Genomic DNA, 6,678 nt, shown 5'->3' with positions numbered 1-6,678 from the left:
AGGAAATGCCACAAATAATTCCAAGAAAATTCACATGTAAACTAGACATACAAGAGTAGGTTCATGCAAAAAATCAATTCATTTGGAGGTCAAGAAGCATGGTAATGAAAATCATGAAGTTGGACATCAATGGTGTGACACAAATTGTCACACCCTAATTCAAAAAAATCATAACTCACAAACCAGAAATGATAAATTCACAAACTCTACACCAAAATCACCATGAGTGTGTCTAGTTTAAGCACAAAAAATTTGGGAGCCATTGGATAAAGTATCACCATTTCACAAATGATTTGGCAAGGTGTACAAAATTTGGTCACATTATACAAACCCTAAGGTCATTTAAAATCCATCCATCCAAAAAATCATCAAAAATAATGATAAAAAAGTAGACAAGCATATGAGCATGATGCAAAAACTCCCATGAGATTTGGAATTGAGATGAACAAGTTATGAATTTTGCAAGTGAGCCATGCCAAATGAAATAAAAATAAGAAATTAAATGAATTAAAATGGATTAATTAAACCGAGAATGGCAAAGCTGTAATTTCTTGGACCACTTATTGAAACACGGTCGTTTTGGCAAAGGAAACAAAATGTTTCTATTGGTCGGTTTCAAATGGAACAAAGGCGCGGTCCATACAAACCCTAATTCCAGAAATCCGCAGCAAAATGCGCAGCTGGCTATGAAGGCCGCACGTGAATTCGCAGGTAATGTGCAGCAACCAAGAACAGCAGGAGGTTCATCACCACCTTCATACGATTTTCCAGAAAAAAAAGAAAAGTTGCAGAAATGGAAAAAACAAGCAATGCATCGTGTATATCCAACATCACTCATCAACAAACAACCATTATTTCATCAAACCACAACAAGTTAAACACAAATCGAAGGAATCCAAACATGAACACCAAACTTCAAAACCCTCGTTCTCTCTCATTTTGGCACGAAATCAAACGATGTTTGGCTCAGAATCATCACAAGAGAAAGACCTACAAGTGTATCATGATAGATTTAAGAAAAGGGAGAATCGAAATTTCACCTCTTGATGAGCAGTTTGTGATATAGTTGTTGTTTGATGGTTTTGGCTCGAAACAGATGAGCTAGAAGGCTTCAAATGATGAATGGTGAAGTTGGCTTGGCTTGAGATAGCTTGAAATGACTTCAACCAAAATTTACCATGGATGATGCTTTGGAAAAACAGTCGTGCAAAGGCTTCCCACAGTTATGAAAATGAAGTTGCAATGAGTCCAAAAGGTTGCTTGGATGATGAATAAACAATGTCTAGATCGTGGCCTTTGAAGTTTTTGGAAGAATTTGAAAAATGTTAAGAAATGGATTTTTGAGAGAATGAATGAGTTTTTGTGTTTGGAGGCTGCAACTAGGGTTTCTAAGTGACAGAAAATCATGAATATATCTGCTGTTTTGTGGTACTAATGATGGTTCATGAAAATATGGAGTAGAGTGGGTGAAAAGTGTACTTTCTTTCCAATTTTCAAGCAACTAGGTGATGGCTATGTGTACTGCATAAAAATGGGCTTGCAACAAGTCATAAACTACATATCTGAACTATTTCAATTGGCCAAATGGTTTAAAAAGGATTATTTTGAAAAGTCAAAATTCAACTCACTTGAAATTAATTAAGGCAAGTTCAAAAAGGCCATTTTGCATGGTGATGTTTTGGTGAATGAAAGTTACACTTTTGGAAAGAGGAGGTCAAATGTGACTTGTAGGAAAAAACCCCACCAAATTTGGCCAAATGGTTTGGGAGATATGGCCTTTTGAAGTTCAAGAATTTCTGAAAATGATTTGATCATAACTTGCCAACCATACATGGGAATTGAGTGTTCTTGGACTTTTTGGAAATGGGAGAACAAGATCTTCAACTTTAATGTTGGGCAAAAATTCATTTGAAGCTTGTATCATGATGTAAGTTTGAGGATCAAGACTTTCCATTTTTGGTAAGTTTCAATTACAGGTCCAGTTTCCATTTTTGGAAATTTCTGATCTGGCTTCAAATTCTTCCATGATGGTGTTGGACATGATATATGAGGCCTATTTGGACATGAATAAGCTCTCTCAAACCAAATCCCCTCATCAAATCACTGATTAAATGGACAGTTGACCAACAGTTGACTTTTAGGGTTTCTGACTGATTGTGCATTGACTGATGACTTCTGAACATCCAATCCTTGACCAAAACACTTCAAATGGATCCCCAAGTCATGTGAACATGTTGGACCAACCCTAAGGCCTTGGCTCAATGAAAAATGCACTTGCTTGCTTGACTGACTGATCTCCTGACCAGTTTGACCTAATTTCTTGATTGGCTTGCACTTGAGGCAAATGGGACAATGCAATGCTATGCAGTGGACCATGACATGCTATGACCTAATATGATAATGTATGTACAATGATAGGTGCAAATTTTAGGTGCTACACATATGTGTTTTTATACAAATGATGTTTGTAATAAATAGAATGGAGGGATGTGAAAAGAATTCATTAATTATATTTTTGTGTTTGACAAGATCTTCGGACTTGTGCCTACGTACCAACATAAAATGAGGGATCAAAACCTCGTAGCTCGTGGTAACAATTTCAAAGTGAGTGCATTGCTTTTAACAAAAGTTTAAGTTTAACAAAGGCACAAAAGGCCTAAAAAGGTTTGAATGAGTGTTAATTCTTTTTGCCTTTTGAAATTTTAAATCAAGTATAGTTAGGGTTATTTACAAGTTTGATTAAGAAAATAAGTTTGAAAATGCAATGGCATAAGGCCAAAGTTTCTAATTTGCAATAAAGTTAAGGTTTAGAAAGCACAAGCAAAGAAGACTTTAAAAACAGGGATAGATTTTGAAATTAAAGAAGTGGGAGGAGATGAAGAGACTAATCCTAAGCAAAAATATAAAAGTTAAGAGTTGAAAAGATCTGACCAATGGGCTGTAATCCAATAGACAAGAATGTCATATAGAAAACCAAATTTCCCTTGGACTTTAGAATCAAGCAATATCAATACACAAATATCAAGATGAAGAGCAAGGCATCCTGTTGGACTATATAGAAATCCAAATTTCCCCTGGATTTTAGCTTCAAGTCACTACGCCAAAAAGGTTTTTTAACAGCGCATCTTAGACAGCGCTTTTAAAAGAAAGCGCTGTCTAAGGTTAAAATAAAAATAAAACACGGAAAATGTTCTAAAAAAATAATGAAAGCGCTGTCTAAGGGGGGGTCTTAGACAGCGCTTTTAGAAAGCGCTGTCTAAGACCCCCCCTTAGACAGCGCTTTTAGAAAGCGCTTTTAAATATAGACCTTAGTCAGCGCTTTTGAGAAAGCGCTGTTTAAAGTCTTTCAATTAAAAAGAAAAGGATAATTTACCTAAGTCCAGTGTTACCCCATTCAAACCAAAACCTGCTTCAAGGCTCACCGTACTCCCTCCGTCTCCTTCGCGCCGGAATCGCCTCCGGCAGCGGCGGAGGGCATATCATCACTTTCGTTACACCATTAAGACCGTCTCTTCGTCCTCTATCACAAATCAACCTCAATGCCTCTCAATTTTCAGTCAAACATCCAAACAAAACCAAAATCAAATGAACCCTAACTCACTAAATCTTGAATTAAACGCGAGCAAAGGGAGATTCGGAGACCAAACCATAAGGGTTCCCTCCTGCGATTAAACCCCTCCAGCACTCTCTACATACCCATCTCAAATCCAATCTCTTTCTCTCACTAAGAAAAAACCCGATCTGGTTTCTCTCAACCAATTCTACTGCAACGAACTCCCTTCTCTCATTCACCAACGAAACCCTTTCATCTGATTTATTTTGATGATGAAATTCATTACAGGTATCTCTGAGATTTGTTTATTTGGCCGTAGGATGTGGTGTGGCAGCATTTTTACGTAAGTATATATATTTTGTAATTAAGATGATGATGATAGTTTTATAGATATATGAAGAAAAAAGATACTAAAATTGTGAATTGTTTTTCTGTTTTAAGAGGTGAGTTGTTGGATGGTCACCGGAGAAAGACAAGCGGCGAGAATTAGAGGATTGTATTTGAAAACAATACTAAGACAAGATGTTGCATTCTTTGATAAAGAAACAAACACAGGAGAAGTTGTAGGAAGAATGTCTGGTGATACTGTTCTAATTCAAGATGCCATGGGTGAGAAGGTATGTATTTTGGAGATGAATGTAGATTATGATTTTGGAGTAAAAGGTTAGATAGTTTGAATTTAATTTACTGATTGAAGGTTAAATTTTGTGTTTGAGAAAACAGGTTGGGAAATTTCTGCAGCTGATAGCAACATTCATTGGTGGTTTTGCAATAGCATTTACCAAAGGGTGGCTTCTTACTCTTGTTATGATGTCGACTCTTCCGCTTCTCGCTGTGTCAGGTGCTGCCATGGCTGTTATCATAGGCAAGATGGCTTCTAAAGGTCAAACCGCTTATGCGAAAGCTGCACATGTTGTTGAACAAACAATTGGCTCAATAAGAACTGTAAGTTGTTAGATATTTGCAAAATTCTTTAACTTATGAGTTGTATTTGGTTCTGCCGTCAAAATTGTAACAAACATGTATTCTAACTGCTTGTCTTGTGTATTTGTTCAGGTTGCATCCTTTACTGGTGAAAAGCAAGCAGTGTCTAGTTATAAAGTATTTCTTGTAGATGCTTACAAATCAGGTGTTTTTGAAGGTACTATAGCTGGAGTAGGCCTAGGCACAGTTATGTTTGTTATTTTCTGTGGTTATGCTTTAGCGGTATGGTTTGGCGTAAAGATGATAATCGAAAAAGGATATAATGGCGGCACCGTGATTAATGTGATTATCGCCGTGTTAACTGCTTCCATGTAAGTAACCATAATTTGTATGACTTTTCTTGCCAAAGAAGTTAGAAAATTTCTTATTTAGATGATTTTTTTCTTATGATGGAAATGTGTTTTTTTGTAGGTCTCTAGGCCAGGCATCACCAAGTCTGAGTGCTTTTGCGGCGGGTCAGGCGGCGGCTTACAAAATGTTTGAGACAATTAAGAGGAAACCAGAGATAGATACTTATGATCCAAATGGAAAAACATTGGAAGACATTCAAGGTCAAGTTGAGTTAAAGGAAGTTTATTTTAGTTATCCTGCAAGACCCGAAGAGCTGATATTCAATGGATTCTCTCTTCATATACCGAGCGGTACAACTGCGGCGTTAGTTGGACAAAGTGGAAGTGGAAAGTCCACAGTTATCAGTTTGGTAGAATGATTCTATGATCCACAGGCAGGTGAAGTTCTTATTGATGGGATTAACTTGAAAGAGTTTCAGCTCAGATGGATCAGAGGGAAAATCGGTCTTGTCAGCCAGGAGCCAGTGTTGTTTTCTTCCAGCATCAAGGAGAACATTGCTTACGGTAAAGATGGCGCGACAATTGAAGAGATAAGATCTGCATCTGAACTTGCAAATGCTGCCAAATTCATTGATAAATTGCCACAGGTTCTAGAATCTAACCAAGTTCTGATACCATATTATTAATAACTAACTTTATCTCTAATAAGAAAAGTTTAGTACATCAATTTCAAAATTAATACTAATTGATATTTCTGGATTTCTGACCTTGGAGCTTTTTAATTTTTGAATCCAGGGATTGGATACAATGGTTGGTGACCATGGAACTCAGCTATCTGGTGGGCAGAAGCAGCGCATTGCCATCGCAAGGGCAATCCTTAAGAATCCAAGAATTCTTCTTCTAGATGAAGCTACAAGTGCACTTGATGCAGAATCTGAAAGAGTAGTTCAAGAGGCTCTAGATAGGATCATGGTCAACCGAACCACGGTTGTTGTTGCACATCGCTTGAGTACAATTAGAAATGCTGACATGATTGTTGTGATCCATAGAGGGAAAATGGTTGAGAAAGGTATCATAAATATTCAATTCATTCATAGAGTATAATTCAAATTGGTTGAGAAAGGTATCACCACTCAAGAACTTTCCAAACTCATGCAATGGAAACTCACCCGTGGAAAATGGAGGTAGCTACTTTAATTCGTCACCATTTGTTCGATTATTGTTATTTTATCGTTCAACCATTTTTTTTTTGCTTTTTAGGCCGCGTTTGTTGGATTTTGTCTCTTCGATAGAAGATGCTGTTGTGAAACGTGCTTCTGAGAAAACTTTGCCCTGTTTTTTATTTTGTAGTTATGTAAGATTTGTTCTTAAGACACCGGGGATTGGGAACAGTACTCTTATTGTTATTATTATTGCTTATATTATTTACTACTTATCAATTATTTTGGTTTTTCTTTTGATTATGTGATCATTGGCTGTGCTGCAATGCAGGCTATGCAGGCTGCTCTTGGAATTTGGATCAATTCATCCGTACGCATTGCTAAGAAATAAGTGATTAATATTCCAACAAAGAAAAGAAAGAGATGTTAGTGACTTAGGTAAATTATCCATGGTTTCTTTATTTTTTTTTTCAATTGTTTTGATTATAAGTTATATGTGATAATGCATGATTTCATTATATTTTTGTTTTCAATTGCTTTGATTATAAGTTATATCTGATAATGCATGATTTCTTTATTTTTTTGTTTTCAATTGCTTTGATTATAAGTTATATCTAATAATGCATGATTTCGTTATATTTTTGTTTTCAATTGCTTTGATTATAAGTTATATCTGATAATGCATGATTTC

At 36.2% G+C, this 6,678-nt stretch overlaps 1 pseudogene; it reads left to right on the top strand.

The window, feature by feature from the left end:
• Positions 1 to 596: 596 nt before the first annotated feature.
• Positions 597 to 5,931, top strand: LOC127137789 (ABC transporter B family member 11-like; annotated as a pseudogene).
• The last annotated feature ends 747 nt before the right edge of the window (positions 5,932 to 6,678 follow it).

The sequence above is a fragment of the Lathyrus oleraceus genome, chromosome 4 (assembly GCF_024323335.1).
Source record: "Lathyrus oleraceus cultivar Zhongwan6 chromosome 4, CAAS_Psat_ZW6_1.0, whole genome shotgun sequence".
NCBI lineage: Eukaryota > Viridiplantae > Streptophyta > Magnoliopsida > Fabales > Fabaceae > Lathyrus > Lathyrus oleraceus.
This window is presented reverse-complemented; position numbering and strand designations above follow the sequence as displayed.